Source organism: Aethalodelphis obliquidens, unplaced genomic scaffold (assembly GCF_003676395.1).
Source record: "Aethalodelphis obliquidens isolate GAN/ISIS:26980383/991018 unplaced genomic scaffold, ASM367639v1 scaffold41, whole genome shotgun sequence".
Lineage (NCBI taxonomy): Eukaryota > Metazoa > Chordata > Mammalia > Artiodactyla > Delphinidae > Aethalodelphis > Aethalodelphis obliquidens.
Genome location: NW_020837985.1, coordinates 16,845,544 through 16,859,052, shown reverse-complemented (window position 1 = coordinate 16,859,052; position 13,509 = coordinate 16,845,544). Strand labels below are relative to the sequence as shown.

The 13,509-nt window shown below is 51.1% G+C and overlaps 1 long non-coding RNA gene across 1 annotated transcript; it reads right to left on the bottom strand.

Annotated features, from left to right (window-relative positions):
• Window positions 1–221: 221 nt before the first annotated feature.
• LOC113633782 (uncharacterized) lies at window positions 222–1,386 on the bottom strand. The gene is made up of 2 exons (XR_003438331.1): window positions 1,273–1,386; window positions 222–567 (listed from the first exon to the last, which is right to left on the bottom strand). It is a non-coding gene; the product is annotated as an uncharacterized LOC113633782 (long non-coding RNA).
• Between the last annotated feature and the right edge of the window lie 12,123 nt (window positions 1,387–13,509).

The window sequence follows — 13,509 nt, the reverse complement described above, 5'->3', positions numbered from 1 at the left end:
AGATCTCACATGCCGTGGAGCAACTAACCCTGTGCGCTGCAACTACTAAGCCTGCGCTCTAGAGCCTGCGAGCCACAACTACTGAAGCCCACGGGCCTAGAGCCCATGCTCCACAACAAGACAAGCCACTGCAATGAGAAGCCCACACACCGCAACAAAGAGTAGCCCCCGCTCTCCACAACTAGAGAAAGCCCGCACGCAGCAACGGAGACCCAAAGCAGCCCAAAGTAATTTTTTTTTAATTATTAAAAAAAAAAAAAACACAGAGACACAGAGGACCACACCTGTGTCAGCAGAGCCGAGGCTGGAGCCCTGTGGCCACAAGCCAAGGGGTGCCAAGGATGGCCGGCGCCGTGAGAAGCTGGAGAGAGGGAGGCTTCAGAGGCAGCACGGCCCGGCTGGCGCCTTGACCTCACACTCTGGCCTGTAGAGCTGAGACAGTAAGTTCTGTTGTCCTCAGCCACCCAGATTGTGGCACTTCGTCACGGCCGTCCCAGGAGACCGATACAGCCATGCATGCAGACATCAGCTCAGGAGGTGGCCTCCCGGGGGACACGTGTCACGACGCTGTTAGAAGAATGGGGACGCGGAAGGGCCACAAGAGATGGACAAAAGCACCCGTAGAAGGACGTGGAGAGAACGAGTCCATTATTTTGAGGACAAGAAACCAAAACCACGTGCTTATTTTCACAGCACAGGACGGGCGCTTGAGGACACACTCCGCCATCCGCAGACCATCCCTCGGGCCGGGGGAGGGGGTCTTTCGCTCTTTGCCGTTTCCCAGAGGGAGATACTTCATTTACTGTGAGGCTCATTTGACCCCTAACCTGGAATAAATCTCACTAAAACAATACGACTGGCTCCCTTTTCTAGACAAAAGTTGCCCGATTTATCGGCCAAGGGAGCCAGGACCTCACCCCTCTCCCTGGGGTGAACGTCCACAGGAACTCCTGGGGAGGGGCGTCCAGCGGGTCACGAAGGACAGGGACGAAGCAGCAACGACCCACCGGCTTGGGTTTTCTGGGCCCCAAATGGGAGGTGTGGGATGCTCTGCTCTGCGGGCCAGGTCCCGCGGCAGCTGCTCAGGGACAGATCGCACGTGGTGGGTGCATCCGGGGAGAAGGTGTGCGGAGGGGTGGACGCCTCGGGCACCAGGGGCACACCCGTCCCTTTCCACCAGCCATGGGACAGCCCGCTGCTGAGAAGGCTGGTGCTTCCTAAGGACACCTGCCCCTGGGGACGTGCAGACAGGGAGCTGAGGTGCAGACCTACCTTACTGCGCCTTCACCACCACGCTTCTCCCCCCAGGGTGCCGCATCCAGCAGAGGGTTCGCAGGGAGCCGTGCACAAGGACACAAGGAGGCAGCTGCGTCCCTGCCGTCTGCCCGCTGCCACTCCCTCAAAGCGTTCGCCACCAGGGCCTGCCCAGCCAGGCACAGAGGAAACTGCAGGCTGGGACAAGCCAGCCAGCAAGGGGAGCCGGATGTGCCCCCTGTTCGGCAGCCACTGGTATCACTCGATAATCGTCATCAGATGGAGCGTAGCTAATGGCACAGTTCTGTGTTGTCCACACTTAATTCCACACGATGGCGGCACGAGGTGAAGCATCACAAAGGAGGAAAAGCCAGAAACAGGCGACCTGGACGCACGGCCAGCTGGGCTGCAGGACAAGCCCAAAGACCCAAGACAGGCCATCCCAGCTTGCACTCCAAGGCCACCTGAAGGCCTCCACCACTCCACACGTGGGGTGGGAGCAAACCAGGCACTTCCCTGCTCACAGCTCTGAGCTGGAAGGAAAATATAAGCACGGGCACAAAAGTTTGGATTTTATAAATAAGAAAAGCCACTCGGATGTTCCAAAGGGCACATTTCTATTTATTCCAGAGGGCCATGGGCCCCGCGCCCTTAAGGCCTCACTGGCCATGACGGGGCCACCCTGAAGCAGCAAGGCCCTTCCCCAGCTGGGCTGTGGGCAGGACTGACCCAGAGAAGCTTCTGCTATAAACTGAATTGTATCCCCCGTCCCAAATCCCGTGTTGAAACCCTAACCCCAGTGTGGTCCCGTTTGGAGGTGGGGCCTCTGGGAGGTGATGAGGTGAGATGAGGTTGTCGGGTGGGGCCCCGTCATGGGATTAGAGCCCTTATAAAAGGAAGAGACACCAGCGCGCTCTCTCCCTTCCCCACGTGAGCACACAGTGCGGAGGTGCCGTCTGCAAGCCGGGAGGTGGGTCCTTGTCAGAACCGGCCACCTGGTCTCCGACTTCCAGCCTCCAGAACTGTGAGAAATAAACTTCCACCGTGTCAGCCTCCTGGTCTGTGGTGTGTTGCTATGGCAGCCCGAGCAGACTGACACAGCTTCGTAACTTGATAACTTAATGGCTATTTTCAGTATGTATTAATGAACTTAGAATATAAATATCCTGTAAAATGAGAAAAAAAATGTAGGAAAGTTCCAAACATACTCATCACTTAGGTTCAACAACTCATTTTGCCAATACTGTTTTGTCTTTCTTCTTTTAATTAGAATTTTAAAGCAAATCCCATACATTACGCCATTTCACCCATAAATTTGTCAGAATGCATCCTTCTTAAGGACTTTTAAAAACAGAACCACACTGTCATTATCACAGCAAACTCCTAATACCACCTAATACCCAATCCATGTTCAAATTTCCATGATTGTCTCAAAAAAGCCTTTTTACAACTGGTTTGCTCAAATCGGGGAGAGGTGGTCCCTCAGTGCAATGCCTCTGGGGCTCTGCTAGCTCCTCATGGCCCCCCATGTTTTTCTCTCTGGAATTCAGACAAAAATTAAAATCCTTCACCAAGCCTTTGGATAACCTGAAATAGCGTTCCCACGAGCAAGGGGGACAGGTGTCCTGCCCAGTGACCAAGTCTCCAAGTGCGAGCCGGTGCCCTAGAGAAGCCCACTCTGCAGGTTTTTACTTCGGGGCTGGGCAAGCAAAGATGCCTGGAGTCTGGAACAAAGAGTCACCTCTCCCCGCAAGTCTCCCTGATGTGAACATGGCCAGAGGACCCCCACGCACACCTCCACTTCCCCGCGCCTGTGGGTCCCCTGATGCCTCGTCAGGAAGCCCAGATGGTGGACGCCCTTCCCCCAGCGGCTCCGGCGGGTGCTGAGGCCCTGGGGCCCGCAGAGCCTTGCCGCACAGGGAGGCCTTCCCGCCGTCGCCACGAGGTGAGGCTCGCGCTCCAAGCAGGCCTGGCGATGCGGGCCCAGGCGGCCTCTCAGGCTGAAGGCCTGTCCGCACACCTCGCAGCCGAAGGGCTGCTCTTTTCTGTAGTTCCTCTGGTGTCGCAGAAGGTCCGGGACCCGCCTGAAGGTCCGGCCACACTGGAAATGCTCAAAGGCAAAGCCACTGCCCACCCCACCCCTGGCTCGAGGGCTGCCAGAAGCGATTACAGTGTCTCCACCGGTAAAGGGCCTCCCTTGCCCGGTGGAGGAAACAGGCACTTACACAGGCTGGCAGCGAGACAGGAGAAAATCCACACAACGTGTCTCATCAGCTCACTCCCCTCTAATTAGGGATTCACTCCAAGAAAGTGGCCCAGCAGTGAGAAAGGAGCACACAGACGAGCTGAAACTATAAATGGTGGAAAGCTGAAAATGAACTCAAACGCTCACCCGGATGAGGCCAGTTAGGTCAACGCTGGTGTCACCCGTAGGAGGGAGGGCTGTAACGCTGGGCGGTCACCTAAAGAGCCGGGTGGCACCTTACATACTTGTGTTTACACAGGAACAAAGACACCAGTCAGGATAGAGACTGTGCTCTCAGTTCCCCTAACCAGCCCCCGCTCCTGGGTTGGGGGAGGGTGCCGGGGACGGGGACCCACATCCTTCTGAACCACTCACCCTCAGCTTCCCTCCAACCTGGCACCCGAGACCCTCTCTGTCTTGGGGCTCCTCACAGCCCAGTGTCTGCCCGGCTGGTCTCATTCCCACACGTCTGCTCGATCTCACTTCTGAGGGAATCTGAAATGAAAAACAAAAGACCACCACAGTCACCACTGCCCGTAAGGGCAGGAGGCGCCCTCACCATCCCTGGGACGAGCACAAGGAATAAGTCACCTGCCCGCGGCCACACACGAAGCCCCTCAGAGCAGGGCTGTCAGGCCCGAGACCTCATGCCGGGCGTGCGCGTGCTGGGGCGGCCGCGAGGTTGGAGCACCCACACCCTCTCAGGCCCCCCGCTGTGCACACCCACGGCGCCCGCCGGCTCGGCACGCAGCAGAGCAGCGCTCCGTGCAGGGGCGGGGCGCCAGCCCGGGTTTCCAGGGTCCGGTCAGACAGCATCTCCTGCCCACGGTCCCAGTGGGAGGGGAGAACGTCATCGGTGGGTGCTGGGCGCTGATCTCCCCTGGGAGCAGAGGGAGACCCTGGGGACCCCTCCGCACTTCCTGAAACGCGGGTCTCTCCCGTCCCACAACCCGCGGCTCACCCCAGTGTTCCAGGCGAGAGATGCGGCCAGGTATGGGGCCTCGAAATCCTCCAAGGAGAGAAAAGGTGTGGTTTTCTGTATAGAAGACAAAGCGAGGGTGCAGGCCAGCCCTGGGGGCAACATCCAGGAAGCCACCCCAAAGCAGAGAGGACAGACAGGGAGGAGGGAGCCAGGGCCAAACCGTGACAGGCTCTCCCCACCCTCCTTGCCGGCGGGGCCAGGTCTAACAGTGGACGGGTCTCAGGAAGGAAGAGTGGGCTGCCTCCAGGGCAGCATGAAGAATGCCCTTGGCCAGACTTGGTGCAGGACGGCCCCTCCACAGACACAGGACAAGAGCTCCAGCTCCCACACCCCCTTAGCCTGAACTCGAGGCCCTGGCGCCATCGAGGGACTGGATGGGCTCTGCAGGCTGAATTCAGCCGAGCTCCTGAAACTGCCGGCATCACACCCCGGCCCAGCACCCTCTGGCCAGGGTCCGCACACCACCACCACTCTTCCCTTGAGGAGTGCATGGCCACCTGCAACACAAACAGCTCCCGCCAGGAGCAGGACGTCAGACATGGCCGCTCCTGAGGCTGCAGGACAGTAAATGGAGAGAAGCTGAAACGCACGTGTCTGGAAGAAAAGGCGGGGGGCCAGGGGGTCTCAAAGGAGAAGAAACCTCAAGAGGCCTGAAGCTGAGGCTCAAGGGAAGGCTCCTGTCATGGACTGAATGTCTGTGTCCCTCAGATTCATCTGCGGAAGCCCTAACTCCTAGTACGGCTGCATTTGAAGGTGGGGCCTCTAGGGAAGTATTTAAGGTTAAAAAAGGTCATAGGGTGGGGCCCTGATCCGATAGGACTAGGGTCCTCGTAAGAAGAGACACCAGAGCACTCTTGCACCCTCTTCCTCTCTCTCTCCTTCTACAAGCCAGGAAGCGGGCCCTCACCAGAACCAACCATGCCAGCACCCTGATCTGGGACTTCCAGCCTCCAGACTGTGAGAAATCAACCAATAAATGCGTGTGTGCTGAGTTACGGCAGCTTCAGCAGACTAAGCACCTAGAGAAGCAAGTGCATTTTCATGTTTTCTGTAACACCCACTATGGTCTTAATGTAACTGAATCACATCTCCCCCCACTCCGTAAGACAGAGCTGGCAGGCAGGCAGGCAGGCACAGACCTCTGGAACCCCCATGGTGGACCACTCCCACGGGTGGGCTGGGGGCTGGGGTCCTGGTCAGCCTGCAGGGCCCAGGGAGGTGGTGCTCACCAGGGACACATCCGTGGGAACAGCAGAGGCCTTTGGGGAGACGTGTGGGCCCCTCTGGGGAAAGGCAGGTGCTGAGGGCTGATCTGTGAGACAAAGAGAGAGCTGCAGCCCTGAAGCCCCCACCTGACCCCAAGAGCCCTGAACCTTCTCAGTGCACCAAGGGAGATTCAGGAAAACCAGTGACACAAGCCCATGCACGCTCCATAATGGAAGGGGAATTTGGGGGTCAGGTGGGGGCCAGTATCACTGTAAGTGCCCTGGGTCCCCCACCCCCATACACATGGACCCTGACATTCCAGAGAGCAAGCCACAGGCTGTCACCAAATGGTGGCGAGACCATCATTTATGGCTGAAAACCAGCAGCTTAGCCGCAGACAAATGATTGGACAGTTGGGTGCTAAACCCCACCCTGTGTGCTTCCCCAGGAGACAGGAGCAGGCTGGCCCATGCCCGCAGCAGTGCACACATGAACGTTCTCGGGCACTTTCCCCCAAATCAAATTCTTCCACCAGAGCTTCATTATTCTTCACCAAGTCCTGGGAATAAGAGCAAGCTCCCCTAAACCGTGCCGACGTGGTCTGCTCAGACCCTACTTCTGCCCCCAGGTTTGTTCAGAACCACCCTCCTCAGGATCCCAAAGTCTCCGGCCACAGTGAGTGCCTGTGTCTTTCCTGGGTGAAGTGCGGAGCCCCGAGATGCAGAAGAGGACAGTTCCCAAGACGCCCAGAGAAAGGGGCCAGCTGGATGAAGATGCCTAGTTCCCCACATCAGGGATGAAAGAACAAGGTCACACTATAGATCCTACAGATGTGAAAAGTACCGTTACTTCCACTATGACCAACTCTATGCCAACAAGTTCTGCAACTGAGATGAAATGGACAAATTCCCTTATAAACACAAAGTTATGAAACTTACAAAAAACAGAAAAAACCCCTGTCACAGAGAAAACACCAGACCCAGCTGATTCACTGGTCAACCCTACCAAATCCTTAAAGAAGCCTATACCAACCTCAGAAGTCTGTAGAATGACAAAGAGCAAACCTTTTCCAGCCTGTGTCATGAAGCCAGCAAAGCCTCGACACAAAAACCTGAGAAAGACATCATAAGACAAGAAGCTTACAGGCCAGTGTCTCTCATAAGCAGACACAGAAATGCTTAACAAAACATTAGGAAGCCCAGTACAGCAATTTACTGAAAGAGCTCTGTGTCATGACCAAGTTTATGCCCAAAATGCAAGGTTGGTTTGCTCTCCATTCCCGGGAGTGAGGGACTCCAGGGCTGGAAAGATTCAGAGAGCTTCCAGGTTGGTGAACACGTGGAGATGTGAGAAGAGAGCAGTGTTTAGAGAGGTCTTGGAAGCTCCGGGCGCTTTCCCCATACTTTTCCTAAGCAACTTCCCCCTGCTGTTCCTGAGCCTTATTCTTTTATCATGAACCAGTGATCCAGTAAGTAAAATGTTTCTCTGAGTTCTGTGAACTGCTCTAGCAAACAGGTCAAACCCAAGGCAGAGGCTGTGGGAACCTGTAGATCTATAGCCAGTCAGTCAGAATCACTGGTGGCAGCCTGGACTTGAGACTGGTGTCTGAAGTGTGGGGAGAGGGGCAGTCCTGTTGGACTGAGCCCTTAACTTGTGGGATCTGATATTACCTCCAGGTAGAGACGGTCATAATTCAGTTAGCTGCTTGGTGGTGTGGGAAAAAACCACACATCCGACCTAGGAATATATTTAACAAAGGATGTACAAGTCTTCTACTCTCAGAATTACAAAACAATGCTGAGCAAATTAAGTTGGAAATAAATTGAGCGATATCCCCTGTTTATGGGTATTAAGTTGTCAATTCTCCCTAAACTGATCTAGAAATTCAACACCACTCCAAGCAAAATCACAGCAGTTGTTTTGGGGTTTTGTTTGTAGAAACAGACAGGGTGATAATAAAAGTTATATGGAAAAGCAAATGACCTCAAATCACCCACCTTGAAGAACAAAGTTGGAAGACGTACACTCCTTGATTCTAAGACTAACTACAGTAATTAAGGCAGTGTAGTACTGGCAAAAGCATAGATATAGATCAATGGAACAGCAGAGACTGCAGAAACAGACCCACACATACAGTTAAGTGTTTTATGACAAGGGCATCAATGTAATTCAAAGGGTAAAAGTTGTTATTTTTTTTCAATTAATGGTGCCAGAACAATAAGGGGAAAAATTAACCTTAACACACCCTCCCTAACACCATACCCCAAACTAATTCAAGGTCGATCTTGGGCCTAAATGTGAACGCTGAAACTATAAAGTTTCTAGAAGAAAAAAATTGAAGAATATTTTCATAACCTTGGGGTAGCAGAGATTTCATTGGTGGGACCCCAAAAGCACTCACCTTAAAATTTTTTAATTCATAAATTGGACTTTTTCAAAATTAAAAATCTCTGCGTACCAAAAGACAGTTAAGAAATAAAAAGGCAAGCCACGGACTGGGAGAAAATATTTCCAATATATATATATCTGACAAAAGACTCCTATCCAGAACTAGAACTCTCACAAACCAGTAAGAAAAAGAAAAATGAAACTCAAAATAGGAAAGAATATTTGGACTCTTCCACCAAAAGATATACATGGCCGGGCTTCCCTAGTGGTGCAGTGGTTGAGAGTCCGCCTGCTGATGCAGGGGACACGGGTTCGTGCCCCGGTCTGGGAGGATCCCGCATGCCGCGGAGCGGCTGGGCCCGTGAGCCATGGCCGCTGAGCCTGCGCGTCCGGAGCCTGTGCTCCGCAATGGGAGAGGCCCGCGTACCGCAAAAAAAAAAAAAAAAAAAAAAGATATACATGGCCTATAAACACATGAACAGGTGCACTGGGCACAGGTGTCATGGGCAGTGCTTAGCATGAGAGCCTGAGCTCCTCCAGCCACTAATAACGATCACAGCGATAAATAAGAAGAGCTCCCTGCACTGGGCATCCACTATGGAGTATAAATGGGCTGGAGTTGGCCGGCTGGAAAGCAGACAGTAAGGGGGAGAACTCTATGAGATACTGCTACCGAACCAGACTTGGGTCTGTTCGCCTGTGCACAGTAAAGCCAATCTACTGACACTGGGCTGTGGGGAAGGAAAGTACAGCACTTACTGCAGGCACCAAGCAATGAGAATGGGCAGCTCATGCTCAAAAGACCTGAACTCTCTGATGGTTCTCAGGGAAGGGGTCTTAAGAGCAGTGTGAGAGAGAGGGGCTGCAGGGTGTGTGATCAGCTCGTGCATAATTCTTGGATTGGTTGGCATCAAGGTGAAGTTTCAAGCATCATCAACCTTCTGGTTTCAAGCAGTCTAGGGTCTGTTCTTGCAATCAGCAGTTTTCATCTGGTGGGTTGGCTTCCTGTGAATACAACTTAGGAACGCGTGTCAGGCCTTTATCGCTATCTTTCAGGGAACTGGGAGTTCGGTGATTCTGCTATGTGGCAGATTTATAGTCTAAATTGTTACCTGCGCCCCAGCCCAACAGCTATTCTTTGTTTCTACATCTTCACATTTCCCAATCATTAACTCTTGAGCCAGCCTTTCACTTCAAAAGAGAAGGACACAGGGGCTTGTATAACGTTTCAATACGGCCAGAGAAGCGGGCAAGGGCTGTTGTACCCAAGGCATCCTGGGCCATGGCTATACATGAAAGGGCAGGGACGGTCTAATACCACACCTCTGTGATCCGTGCACTTCAGAAAGACCCCCCCCACACACACTGCGGTGAGCCAATCAGAAGGCGGCAGGACAAGACCGGGTCGGGGAGACAGGGAGACGACCACCGACCACTTAGGAGGTCGAGAGGAGAGATGAAAGGGGCCGGGAGGTAGACGTGGAGGGTGGGAACGGAGACAGGCGGGAAAGACTCAAGGTCACCACGGAGCTAGAACGCCAGTCACTTTGCGTGATGGTCTGGGGCTGGAGGACGCGGCTCCCACCTGTGGAGGAGCCCCGAGCGGGGTGTTTTTCATACTAAGCCGGCAGCTGGGCACAGTGTCTGGCTCCCACCGGAGCGGTCCAGGCTGGACTCGCAAACGTGGAGGGCGCCCACGACCACGGACGGGGCCGCCCGGAGAGGGCGCAGCTGGAAGAGGAAACGGGCCCGAGGCGGAGGACGCGCCGGAAGGGACCTGAGGCGGGCGGGCGCGCGCACGCTGACCGACAGGTGGGCCCCTATAGTTGAGCCTAACCGGACCTCCGCGAGGACGGGATCTGGAAGGGCCACGGCGCGCAAGCGAGAAGGAGAATTCCCAGCGGAAGTGCTTCTCCCGCCGCCGGAAGCTGGGCCTCCGCCCCTCTAGGAGTTCGTCTCGGTGGTGGAGGGCCACGGGGCGGCACCCGGCCCGGCCTGCCCCGGCCCGGCCCGCCCCGGCCCGGCCCAACCAGGCCCACACTCCCGGGCCGCAGGAATAATAATGAAAACACAATACGTCAGTCTGTGGAATGCAGCTAAAGCAATGTTTAGAGGAAAATTACTGGCTTTAAATGTTTACATCAGAAAAGAAGTAAGGTCTAAAACTAAGAACCAAACTTCCACTTTAATAAACTAGAAAAGGGAAGGGAATCTAGCTCAAAGTAGAAGGAAAGAAATAAAATGGTTCTATTTCAGTGAAATAGAAAACAAACTATAGAGAAAATCAAGGAAAACGAAAGCTGCTTCTTTGAAAGGACTAATAACCTTGGTAAATCTGTAGCTAGACTGATCAGAAAAGCAGAAGGAAGACGCAAATCACCAATACCAGGAAGAAAAGCGGAGATATCATTTTAAATGTAACTCATTAAGATAGAACGTAAAGTACAGTGCACAAAAGCAATGAAATGTTTCAAGAACCTTATGCCAACGCCTCAGTTATATTAGATGAAATAAGTAATTCCTTGAAAGATACAAGTTACCAAATTGGCACAAGAAGAAATAGAAAAATCTGAGTAGTGCTTTATCTATTACAGAAATTGAAGTTGTAATTTTCCCACAAAGAACTCCCCAGGGTGTCACTGGTGAAATGTATCAAAGGTCTAAGGAAGAAATAATGTCGTTACACAAACAACTTCAGAAAATAGATGTGGGGAGACTAATTCACAACTCTTTGAGAGCAATGCTACCATGATATCAAAACAAGACAAGACGTCCTCTCACTTCTAAAGAAAATTGTATAAGATGCCCAGCAATAAAGCAAGAAAAAGGAGCAAAGTCTATACAAACTAGAAAGGCGGAGGTAAAGTCCTTTGATTATCTACATAGAAAATGCTGAAGAATCTAGAAAAAAGCTACTGGAACCAATAAGTGAATTCATCTAGGTTGCTGGATACAAGGTCAATTAACAAAAATCAAATGTATTTCTACACACTTGCAGTGACAACTGGAAAAGGCTTTTAAAAAACCAAGACGGAAATCAAAAAGCGTAAAATATAAAAATTTTTGGTAAGTTAGACCTAATCAAAAAAATTTTAATCTGATCTTCAAAAGACATCATTAAGAAAATTAAAAGGTAAGCCAGGAACTCGCTGCCGGCCTTCGGCTGCTTCATCACCGCTGCCTTCAAAGACCAGAGCAAGTCTCGCGCATCACGCTGAAAAACGTAGAAGACGTCACGTTTTTGAAAGATATGAAAAAAAATATTTTTTCTTTGACGATGGAAATGGTCTCAAGGGAAACAGGAATGTCACTTTAACCCTATCTTGGAACGTTGTACCGAATGCTGGCTGGAACTCTACCTCATGTGACAGGATCAGGACATGTATCTGTCCCATTTCCAGACACATATGAAATAACAAAGTTATTAAATTATTCTGAATTTGAAACAACATATTTTTACACCTAAGGAATTGTAACTCATTTATCTCTTCCCTTGCAGCATCTTCATCTGTTATTTGGTTGTTAATTTCTTTCTTTTTGGTGTAATAATGAACATCAAAAGGCATATTTGAGGGGAAAGGTTAATGTGCTACTTAAACTTAATTTTACAAGCAAAAACAAAGGCCACCAGAGTGGAGTATTACAAGAATAAGACGACCACATAGTAAGGATTTGTAAAATAGTTATATTTGAAGCGTTCCCCGTATTTCCATTATTCTTCATGTAATATGAAGTGAGCACAAAGGGTGGTTAAAACTTTCAGGTGCCTGTGGAGTTATAAGAACTCTATTTATGCTTTGCATTTATGCAAGTTCACACTGGATGTGATTTAGAAGCAGACATCCTCTTTTATATTTTAGGGTATGTCTGAATACTGGAAAAATTAATACAGTTATTGGTGAGAAGCCTGGTTATAGCCAAAATTGATGAGATTTTATTTCATTTGTCTTAGGAATGCCCACAATGCTTGTTTTTCTTACAGGTGACTAGCAACTTTCTCCACTAAAGACTAAATACCACTTTATATGCTATAAATCACTCCAAATCATTTTAAGTCTCTTAAGTCAAAAAATAAAAATAGGTAAGCCCAAGACTAAAAGGAAGTATTTATGGGCTTCCCTGGTGGCGCAGTGGTTGGGAGTCCGCCTGCCGATGCAGGGGACACGGGTTCGTGCCCCGGTCCGGGAAGATCCCACATGCCGCGGAGCGGCTGGGCCCGTGAGCCATGGCCGCTGAGCCTGCGCGTCCGGAGCCTGTGCTCCGCAACGGGAGAGGCCACGACGGTGAGAGGCCCGCGTACCGCAAAAAAAAAAAAAAAGGAAGTATTCATAATAAATATATGTTTGGGGGAATTCCCTGGCGGTGCAGTGGTTAGGACTCAGCGCTCTCACTGCCGAGGGCCCGGGTTCAATCCCTGGTCGGGGAACCAAGATCCCACAAGCCGTGTGGTGCGGCCATAGCTAAATAAAGAAACACGTGTTTGGGAAGAGACCTTGGCCTAGAGCACAGAGGAGACTCCAGAAATCAAGGCGGCAAACCGCCCCACTTCAAATGGGCAAAAGGTGCGAGCAGACACATCGCAGAAAATGACACAGACGCTCAGCATCATCACTCAGCAGGCGGATGCAAATGAGAAGCACGAAGAGGCATCGCTATGTGCCACTGGAGCGGATGAGGGTTTGGAACTGTGACAACACCACATGCTGGTAAGGGTGTGGGCCAGGGGAACCCTGGCAGGGCAGGAGTGTAAAAGTCTACAGTCTCGACGAAGAACTTTTCTGCAATTTCTCATGAAGTTAAAATTCACGTATCTTATAATCCAGCAATTAAATTCCTAGGCATTTACCCAAGTGAAATAAAGAGGCACGTCCAAATAAATACTTTTACGGAAATGCTCATAGCAGTTTTATTCATAACAGCCAAAGCTGGAAACCCAAATTTCCATCAACAGGTGAATGAATAATAAATGATGCTTACGCATACAATGGGACACTACTCACAAAGAAAAAGAGCTATGGAAACACAGAACTACTCAGCTGAGTCTTTAAAACATGCCGAAGTGAAAGACGTTTGGATTACACAGGATTACATGCCATATGAATCCATTTACATGAAGTCCTGGAACAGGCGTAACGAATCCACACTAACAGGAAGTCCTGGAACAGGCGTAACGAATCCACACTAACAGGAAGTGGTTACTTGGGCCTGAGGTGGGATTAACTGGGAAAGGACAAAAGGGAACATTTTGGGGTGACAGAAATGTTATCCTTGATCATGATGATGGTTACACAGGCGTATGGATTTGTCAGAATTCTGTACACTTAAAAAGGTGTTTTACTGTATGGCAACTGGACCTCAACCAAACAAACTTGGTTAAAATGGGCTGGTAATATCTGCTTCTATACCATTTGAAACATCTCCAGTCACGGTGAGT